Consider the following 12,087-nt stretch of genomic DNA (forward strand, 5'->3'; position numbering starts at 1 on the left):
TTACTCCTATTTTAAAACTTAGATGCCTATCTAATTATATAAGAGAAACTTTAAAAAATTACATATGAACCCCAATTTACTAAAATTCCTAGTAATTCATTTCATATATCTGTGACAAACTCAATCGAATCCCAAATTTAATTAAATATAATAATTGAAATACTTTTTTTCTATCTGTTATCATAATTAGAAAGTCACAAATTAAATATAATGGTCTGCATCATAAGTACAAAAGTAATACGATAAGTCCCTTTATTCAAGAATTGAACCATCATCATGAAGCAAGTGAGATTAAAAATTCAACCTCCACTACTCCATAAAATAGAATTATGCTAATAAATTTATTTCATATATTTTTTGTTTTAAAATCAAGAACAAAAATCTAAGGTTAGATTTTTCTAGTCAATTCGGCTGAAAACAAAGTAATTACATGTCAAAATCGTGTGGACCGGATAATTATATTAAAAGCAATAAATAAAAACCCACACTTGTTAACCAATTACTGGTTGAATTAAATAGATTCATACAACAATTATGGCAATTTTGATCTCTTTATCAAGATAAAGCTAAAAGATTAACTTAAGATACGAAAATTATTGCTATTTTATTCTTGATTTTTATATGCTTTTGTTTGATATATAAAATTAAAAAAATATAAAATAAACCACTTACTTTCATTGATTAATATTGAATACCAAACAACTGAATTAGCTCAATTTTCTATTGTATCAATGACTAATCTTGGTTACTAAACATTCCCTCAATAGTCAAATTTGCACAATGGAAGTCACTATTGAACATTCATAGCCCATTTGAAACTCTTATCCACTAGTAAACTAGCATTATCTTTTAGATAGGGAAATAAATGACAATCGACTTAAACAAAAGAATACAAAAATAAAAGAGAACGATATCTTTCATGGAAAATAAATTGTGAAGTTGCCTATTACTTTTAAAATTTCAATTTTCAATTGATAAGTACTTACATATCAAATATCATACCTAGACAATGGAAGACATCGTCATGTTACTAATTTTCAATCAACTTGATTATGGACAAAAGTCTAAATCAAATGTTTGAAAATAAAAATAATAATTGGGGTTAATTATAAAATCGCCGTTAAGATATATACATAGTGATGTATTGCTTAAATTAGCCCAAATTAAATAAATTTGTACAACACTTACGCAGCAAACATTTTATTGACATGATCGTAGGCCATTAATAATTAATGAACTATTAAATCTCATATCTTGGCATCATCTATTCGATAAAGAAAGGGACAAAATGATAAAGAGAGATATGATAAGATATTTTTTGGTTAAAAAGGTGGCTTGTTCAATTATGTTATGTGTGAGTGACCTATGCCAAAATTAGTTAAATATTTTCATTTTTTTATTGAATATTTGATTGAGATGAGACTAGTATAAATTCGATTAGCATGATTGGCTACTTGATTGAAGCCGGTGAAAAAGTTGTTAATTACGCATTACTTATTATTGATTTTTATATTTATCTTCTTCGGGAGATTAATCGAGTCAATTTTAATTGGGCTCAATCTATTTTTAATTAGATGCAAGTTGAATTCAAATACTTTCGATCATCGGGTTAATCCATCAGTTTAAAACATTTAGAGAAAAAAAATATATACGTAACTACAAAAAGTAACTCGGTGATTTCTCAATTAGCTTTTAATAATTAGATGCAAAAAAAATGAAGTTTAATAAACAAACTAGTGAAGTTTAATAAACCATACCAAAGAATAAATGACTTTCATTGAATTAGCTACCAGTAATAGAACTAGTTAGAGCATCCGCAACCAGGGGCGGACGCAGAAAATTATTATAATAGGGGCTATATATTCTAAATTTTGTATGAGATAATAATTTTCCTATATTTTATTGTTTTGATAGGGGCTTTTACACTTCATTTTACACAAAATACCAATAAAATCATAATATTATATAACTAAAATTAAAAAAAAAAAATTGGGGAAGGGCGTAAGCCCCTCCCTAATCATATGTGTGTCCGCCCATGTCCGCAACGCATTCGCTATTGTGCGGCCGCTAGCAATACGATCGAGTTGCTTGGAGGGTTTGGTGAGGGGTGGTCGTGCTGATGGTCATGTGTGGGTTGGTCGGCGTGGCAAAAGGGGGGCGACGGAAGGAGCACCGAGGTTGTATGGGTGCAATGACCGCAGATCAACCATTGCTGATTAAAATTTTTTTTATTCAAAAAATTATGGCTGAATTGTTGGTGTCGTGACTGAAATTTGAAATACTAACATGCCATATAAATACTAGACTTTAGATTCAAAATTTGAGGTCGGACTATGGAAGATATCAGTACTTCGGATTATGAGATATGATTGAACCCCGAACAACAACTTTTATAAATATAAATTTTCATTTCCTCAATGTTCTAGCTAAAAAAACATTCGTACAAGTTAAATTAAAGTATATGCAACATAACATTTATTAAATGTTCACAAAAGAACATTGATACAAGTTAATAAATATAAACATTATAAATGTTTTGATTTAAAGTTGAATTAACCTTGTTGGATCCGAAACGTAGTGACTCATCATGTAGAACTTAGTGACTCATAATATAGATTTAAACCTTCTAGGATGAGAGTTAATTTCGGTTTAGTCAAGAAATTAAGTTGATATTTAGTCAAAATTGATCAAAGCATGAATTTGAATGGTACAATACTTTATTTAATAAGGTGGAAAATAACACGTGTTATTTGGTTGTATGTGGAAAGAGAGAGAGTTGATCAATCTCAATCCTACACAAAATATATAGTAAAATATATGATCATAATTTATTGATTTAAATCATCTCTCTCGTAGTCCAAAGAAAGGGGTGTAATCCCAATTCTCAGAAATATAGAATTATTATCACAAGTTTTATGTATGTATTGCTCTTACTATTAACTTTACTATTTCTAGAAGATTTTTAAAATGATATTAATATAGTGGATTCTAACAATGGGGTATAGGTACAACCATGTTTAGCTAAGGAATTAGTTTGGTAAGTTGACTAAATCTTTCTTCATTTTTAAGTTACTTAATTAATAGCTATCTACTAGCACAACACAAACCACATTTAAAATCAGCCACATTTGAACTAAAAAAACTGTACATTGGCATAGTTTAAGCGCATATTTGGTAGGATAGATAACTCTGCTAAAGATGAAATTCCTTGAACAAAAATATTTTATTTCATATATATAAAAACTCAACCCGCAAAAACCGAAAACAGAAGAGTACAGTGAAATTGCTAATTGTTAATGGTAAAGTAAATTTAACAAAATTGTTTACAAATCATGTTTAACAATTTGAAATGCTAGTAAATGACTAACATAAGAACCGTGGAAATTGAATACATAAATTCATTAAATTCAAAAAATAGGCAATAGAATCATCAACACACGATAAGGCATTACTAGAGGATGGAAGATTCCAAACATGATCCACAGAGATGTGACCAACATTTCACAGATTACAACGTGTGATATTTTCCCAAATATGTGTGTCAACTGTCAATGGCCACATAAAATTCAGATTGTGGTAGGATAATTGGTGATTTTTTGGTTAGACTATATATATGAAAGTATTTCAAAATAGAGAAACATAAATTGTGTTGTTTTGACAATCAAATGTGATAGCATTAGACAATCCATGTTGGTATAGAGGTATCAACTTGCACTAGTAGCCCACCTTTTTTGGATTTATATTAACACACACTTGGCATCTTACTTTTAATTTTATTGTTGGCGTAGGTCCTAATATTAATAATTATCTTTTCTTTTTTAAAAAAATAAAATATATATTTCATATATACTCCCTTCTCTTCGTCCCCATAAAATAGATTTAATCGATTCCGATTTTAATGAAATTGATTGATATATTTCTTGTTTTCCTTGTGCATGTTGTTCTTATTTCAGTTGGCTCGTGTCTTTGATTTTGGCAATTGGTCTTGATGTTCATGTTGTTTAGTTACGGATATTGTGTTGTGTTTTGAGAGTTGTTATCGTAGGTCTCCATAATATATGTTTGTAATTGGGTGGAAATTAAAAAATACTACTCCCTCGTGGAAAATTTTTTGAGCCATAAGATAGTAAAAGAAAAAGTAATATATTTTGAAGTAATATAAATAAATATAATATTAAACTACTTTTTATAATAGTACTATAACATAATGAATGACGAAAATGGATTATTTTTTGAGACGAATAAAATGTACATTATAGGAGTACACAAATATAAACATGTCAACTTAGTGGATGACTTATATAAATATTACTACTAAGTGCATATATATCCTACCCCAATGGACATATCAATTATTTTATATTTCTTTTCTCTTGCACGTGAAACTTATACTCAATCTTTTGTAGCATTGTATTTGGATTGTTGCGTTACATGATTACAATAAAGAAAAAGGAAATGTTAGTAAGTACACTTTATATCTTATCACATTATTCATGTACTCTAGAGAGAGGATTGTGGTCTTATTAGAGTTGATTAGGTTGATATTTTAAAAATAGACTAGCCAATAATTGGTACGTGCAATATATAAAATTAATGTTCATGAATATGTATAACTATTTCATAGTTGTAAGGATATTTAATTAAATACAAAGGAGTTCTAAAGTAAATAACGAAGGAAACAACTTATTTAAAATGTGGTGTTCTACAAGCTAGGAAATGATTTTGATATGTACTTGAAAAACAATTTAATCTTATTAAAACTTAAAAAATGCATTTCTTGAAACAATAAGTAATCTATATATTATCAAATATTTTTGCAAAAAAAACTTTATATTAAGTAAGTGGTCTTTGTTTCATATATAGATAGATCGTTTAAACCAAATTTAGAATACGGCGTTCAATAATTTGCTTGTCAATTCCCCTATTAATATAGTAGTATGAGCTAAATTATGAGCCTACTTTAAACTAAAAAGTATGTTTTGTTTAATTATTGGCTGTCATTTTATTTCCGGAAACTAAAATTATTAGTATAAAAATGTATGTAAAGAAAGGTAAAAGGGAAAAAATATGTTAATAATAAATATAAATATCAATGTGATTGTAGAAAATATTATTTTAGAAACACCAAATCATAATGGAAGAGCTCAAGATTGAAAATTAATAGAGTAAGAAGTATTTTTCTTATTTGATACTATAAGATTTTATATAATATTATTTTATAAAAAAATAGAGAGAATAAAATAGAGAAAATAAATATTTATTTAAAGAAATAAATCGTTTAGAGGGTGACACCATAAAAAAATATGTTAATGGAACGGAGATAGTAAAATAAATACATATTGCAGCAATGTATTTGAATTAGCAATAATTCAAACTTTTAATTGAAAAAAAACGTGTTGTTACGTAATTATAAATGTAGTGGAGTAATAATTATGTCTAAAAAAATCTACATCATTGTGCAAACTTTCAAAAAAGATAGTTATTCTATAAAATAAGTTTAATAAAAGTAACATGTAGTGACTCGATTTGGTACAATGCAAACGTAGAAGCACTGCTTTTGTGCTAAACAATAAAACAAGCACTTAAATAATATTATACTATGATCTATTAATAAATATGGAAGACATCAAATCAGTCACAAAAATCAACGCGGAATCATTTCATCATTTAAATATTGTATAGTATTTAAGTATAATTAATATGCCGACTCTAAAACAACAAATGTGCTGACTTAAACCAGTCGTCTTTTTGTAATAACAAATTTAAAGATCATTGTATGTGAATGGTGAAGTGATGTTGATATTAAAAATAGAGTACTGATAAATTAACAAAATTGTATAAACAAAATTAGGGTATTTTTGTCATTTTAATCCTATGCAAAAATTAAGGAACTTACCTATTTTAATTGTACATTAATTTTACATTTTAATCCCTCATGTTAATTAAAGAATGAACAATAATACTTTCAACTAAAATTCAAAAAGAAAATACTTATAATTTTTTCTAATGAAAATGTTTTCAGAAATTTAAACAAATATTTATATGTTTTTTCTAGTTTTAACAAAATATGAAAACAAGTTAAAAGAAGTAAAAAAGAATAAAATAAAAAAGTGAAAATATTGATAATTAAATCGAAATTTATTAAATCAAAATTGATACTTAAATAAAATAATATTATTTGTAGATTAATTTTGCTAGCACATTATATTTTTCCCCTATCCTTCAACTACTTAGCGTTTTTTTCCATAAAACAACTTAGTATAAACTTATTGTTTCATAAATTTATCTAAATTGTCCTTATATTCTAAAAACTAATTAATTTATACTCCCTCTGTCCCATAAAAATATGTGCCTTATTCATTTTCGTTCGTCCCACAAAATATGAGCATTTCATTTTTGGAAAGTTATTCCAATTTACGTGCATTCCATTTAACGGTAAAATACCAATGGTTTTTAAAATATATATGACGTTATGAAAGAGAATTTTTAAATAATAATATCATGCACAATTTTTACTTTTTAAAAAAAGAACTATTTATTTATGTGATAATTTAAATAAAATGAATGAAAAATATAAATAATTAATATACTATGCATAATTATTCTATCTAAATTTTATCGTGAGGGTGAATTTTTTTCAAGAATAAATTTAATTACATACTATTTTTTAAACAATATAAATTAATATAGAAAAAATTGTAATGATATATAAACAGGGTCAAATTAGTCATAGAAATATGTAATTAATGATGCTATCAAATCAAAATAAATTAGTATTATCCTATTTAAATTTGAAGGGCATTTTGTATATACAATCTTTCTAAATTTATCTTTACTCTTAAAAACTTTTGAAACTAAATAGTCATTATTCTTCATATCTTTTAACGCAGATTCAGTTTCTAACTGAATATATTTTCTTATGTTTTTAAATTCAAAGACATTCAGTCAAGGAGTATGCATCTCTTATAATCTCTTATTAATTACTCCCTCCGTTCCTTGTTAATAGAGACATTTCTTTTCGTCACGAAGTTTAAGAATAGTGTGTTAAATTGATAGTGAAAAAAGTAGGAGAGAGTAAAGTAAGAGAGATGAAGAGAGAATAAAGTAAAAGAGAGAATTACTTTTTGCCAAAAATAGAAATGACTCAATTAACTTGGAACTTCCCAAAATAAAAAAATGACTCTGTTAACATAGAATGAAGAGAGTAAAATACAATGAATTTTGAATATGTATTAGCTCTGTTATTTTATGTTAACTTGTACTCATGTAACTGGATTTCAGTAATTGAGACAGTAAGAATGAAATAAATGACTAAAAATAATTGAACATTTTAAGTTATTTTACTTAAATGTCCATGAATTGTGTATAGAGTATGTGGACTTAATCCGACTCTAGTCTAAATACAATTTCATATATTTGGTAGATATATTGTTTTTATTTCTTGTCCAGTAAAATGGTCTTATCGATAAATTCTAAAATAATAATATTTGGAGCTACCGTGAAAAAAGATTCCAAATTTCGGAACCATCAATAATTCAATAATATTGATTGTAGGGATGGATAATAATGAATTTTGGCATCAAATCAAATAGTACAACTTCTACATAAATGACAACAGCCTTTTTAATTAGCACGATGAAATATATAGTGAAAGATTGGCTTAATATATTTTGATTTTTGTTTTATTTCCACGATGAACGGACTGAGTTGAAGTCAAGTATTTGAAAATTATTGCTTTGAGTTTTGTCAACTTAGGTAATAAATTGAGAAAATTAAGTTATAAAAACATGACAGGAATATGTATAAAATTAATGAATTAATATATTATATTTTTAAGATCCGATCAAAACATAATATTGGATTCAAACTATATTCAGACTGGGTAAAATAATCTGTTAATCATTAATAGTACTAATATTTTAATTTTTCAGTTTAATTACTCTATTAGAGTTGGAATATTGTATTTATTTTTTTCAATTCAATACTCGCCTTCGTGCCACGTCTTCAGCTTCTATTCCTTGCTTTCACCGTCACGACCGTCATCGTTATGCCGCCGAATACATCTCCATTGCAACACGTATAATCATGCTTGTGTCGTGCCAAATCAAGTTCATGTTGTTATTGTATTGTTGTCGCATCGCTAATGCAATTGTATTATATTCATGTTTAAATCTGATTAGGATCAGGTTTGTGTTTGGCTTTGAAAATTTTATTAACTTAGTGTGTTCAAATTTTATCTTAACAAATTAGATCGTTATCACGTCAATCTTATAACATCTTATAACAATTCAATTCACGCGATTTCTCAGTTATAATCACTTCATTGATATTTAATTCCATGAGTGAGAGAGTTTAAAACTTTACCAAATTGTCTCTTTTTTATTTCTTTATGTGGCAAGCAAATACAATGCCAGCTATATTTTTTATTTTCTTTAAATATATTTTAACATTTTAGAAATTAAAATATTAATATTAAAAGAAAAACAAGTGACCCACGGTTTATGGAAACTAAGCCTGAAACGAGGCCGCCATCCAACATTCCAACCGCGGTTAAGTAAACGTTGACGGCTAACGCCGTTTGCGTCGAAAATCTAATTATTCAGCGGTTGGGAAGAGATTAATGACGCGCCACGTGTGCAGCGACGCAGCCACCGTTGCTCGGCCGTGACGACACGTGGAGCTTTGCGTATCGCAGCTGGTGAGCTGCGGATCACTAAACATATTTGGTGGGCTCCACTCCGCCAATTAAAATAAAGATTATTGTTGCAACTAATCATGGTTAGGTTAAGTGGTGAACTAGTTGTGCAGCTAGTTTTGGTGGGGTTTGTTGACAGCTGTGGGTATTTTTGTCTTTCTCAATGGGTCACCACCGCCCCTGTCCCTCACTCTTCTCTCTCACACACTCACACACACAACTACTTTTATTATTCTAAATTTGAACATTTATTTTTTTGTGATTTGTATATAGACAGGACTTGAGTCTGAGGTTGGGCCATGAACCATGGCTTGGTGTTGGAGGATGGAGCCTAAAAAGAAAGTACTCTCTCCGTCCTACTAAAGATGACTCACTTTCCTTTTTTGTTTGTCCCATCCAAGATGACCCATTTCTATAAATGGAAACACATTTATCTCTACTTTATTCCATCTCTCTTACTTTACTTTCTCCACTCAACACGCAAAATAAAATTGCATAAAACTCGGTACCGCCCAAGGAATGGGTCATCTTCCTTGGGACGGAGGGAGTAGTAAGTTACACCACAATGATACTTATATCATTTAGCTTTCGTACAATATATATTTAGGCCAATTTGATTTTAGTTGTAGAAATTATAGTTTATGTTTTACTATATAAATACGCTCACATGATAAATTATATTCAAAATTATATATTGCAATGTCTAGTTTGACATTGTCCTAGACATAAACTAATATCGTATCAAATCGCATAAATAAAGGTATAGATAACTCATCTAAATATGAAATTCTATGAATAAAAATAGTATTTTTATTCATAGAATTTCATTGTTAGATCAGTTCTACGCCACCAAACATCTATTTGTGTAAAGGCAATGCTTTTAGTCCTTCATCTAGAATCTAGTTAGTAAAGCCATTCAAACACCTTAATTTTGCTTATAGAATAGACATTGCTTTGGAAAGATTTACATATCACAAATGTTCTTCTATCTCTAAGCTCTGTTGCATTATTCATTTAACAAAAGTTAGAGTCAATTACTTATTTATTTATTTGGAGTCAATTACATGTAGGGTGAACGTAGAATGTTTCTAATAGTGCCCATATATTTTAAATTTCAAATTTAAAAGTTCGATAAGAATAATTTTGATGTATTTATTTATGATAGTAAGAACTTATTCATAACAATTCATACAAAATACCAAAATTCTTGATTATCCAAAATAGTAGTATGTAAATTTTTTGGTATAAAGTTCGACCACATTAAAATTCAAATAATCCAAATATCGTAGCATGAGATAAGATGAGAATAAAGTTTTTTCATTTTTTTATAAAAGGATGAATGAATGAATAAGATGGGAATATGAATATGCTATTTTTTTCAATTCAATTGACGGATAGCTGGCTTTAAATACGAAAAAAATTATGGATTCGTGAATTATTGAAGGAAAAAAGTACATTCTTTTAAAGAGTTGAATTGATCGATATCAAATTATTGTGAAGATAGGATGATAGTAATAGAGACTTTAGCTGTTATTTGAGAGTTAAGATAGTGATTAATTTATATTTAGTGAATGAACGGTAGAGAGTGATTTACCAATGTTAAATGCCACTTCATATTAACTTTTGTTTAAACTCACACTTTCTATTTTCTAAATTTTTTTCCATTTATATAATTTTTCATTCGTCGGTTTGGGTAATTTAAAAAAACAATTAAAACTATGGAATAATATAGTAAATATTCTTGTAAGCATATTATTTTTGGAGTGCAATTTCGATGATAAAATAGATAAGTAAAAAGGGTTGGAATATAATTAACACAAGAGATATTGATCACTAAAATTATGAACTTTGATCAAGTAATGGAATTTCCCACAAATTTTAAATTGGTCTACAATATCATAAATATTAGCCAAAGTTTATGATTTTAGGAACCAATATCCTAGAGATAATTGTTAAAATTTGAGATGAAATTAATAAATTTCAAAGATTATGATAAAACTTATAAAATCATTGAAGAGCAGAGTTTTGGAAATACATTAATAGTAAGTTCAAAAGTCTGGAATATAATTGATAAAATTGTTTAAAAAAATGAGATACAATTAGTAAATTTCAATGATATCGATTGTGTAACTCCTTTGGTAAAATCGTTGAAGATTAGGGTTTGAAATTACACGAAAAATATGTTAAAAAATTCAGGAATATAATCAATACCCAATTATTAAGAATTGAGATAAAATAAGTAAATTTCAAATATTATGATAGAATTGATAAAATCATTGGAGAATATTAGGATTTTGAAAATACACAAAAAATAAAACTGTCATTTTTTAATTATAACCAAAATATCGTAATAAGGGAGAAATATGTAATTTCCAAACACTTGGATTGTACTAACCGAATAAATCCCATCAATTTAATTATTTCGTCTTTTTCCCCCCTTCGTTTATTAAAATTAGATATAAATTGATAAGGCGTGATTATCTATAGTTGGGGTTGGTAAATTCTCACTGGAAATCAAACACCACAAGCTAAAGGTGTGAATGTTAATAGCAATTATAATAAAGGTTGCTATTTACAAAAATCATAGAGTTTAACAATATCTTTTCTCTTTAAATATATTATTTCTTTCTAGGTCTCTCTTATTTGATCAATTTTACATTAAAATGTATACCATTTAAAAAAAATTATTTTTAAGAAATGGAGAGAGTCAAACAATTCATTTTGTCCTAAAGTCTGCAAATCTATGAAAATATTTCACAGCTTCGTCGCCAAAGTTTATTTTATAATTAAAACAGAAATTAAACTCAACTTCAAAATTTAAAAGAATTCCAAAATATCTACTACTATTAGTTATCATAACTTCTTGAAGTGGATTTTAAAACAAAAAGGAAATGACAAGATCGATAAATAAATTAGCCATAGGATTATAGCTTCATCATGCAATAAATTATTAATTCTCTAATTTAATTAATTAAATAATAATATTAATTTTAAAATCCATAATTTTAACATAACATACTTAAATATTTCTGAAATTTTCAAAATTGTTCCCTATCCGACCATGAAGCTTCTCTAGTGAAGATGATTTAAAGATAGTGATACATAAGTTTACATTATTATATTTTAATTCTAAAAAGGAAAAAGAATTTTATAATAACAAAATTTCATATGTTTGTGGGAGTTTTCAACCTTATTCGTTTTGATTGAAAAGTTTTCACAGTATGTCATACAAGAAAAAGTTAAAATGAATACAGTTGAATTTACTTTAGGGCCAAGTAATTTTAATGTCCCTATCATCCATTCATTAATTAATTATTTTATTTTATTTTATTTTATTTTAAATTAAAATGAAATAGAAAATGCTATATTTTCCTATTTCCCACTATTTTGTC

The sequence above is a fragment of the Salvia splendens genome, chromosome 13 (genome assembly GCF_004379255.2).
Source record: "Salvia splendens isolate huo1 chromosome 13, SspV2, whole genome shotgun sequence".
Taxonomy (NCBI): domain Eukaryota; kingdom Viridiplantae; phylum Streptophyta; class Magnoliopsida; order Lamiales; family Lamiaceae; genus Salvia; species Salvia splendens.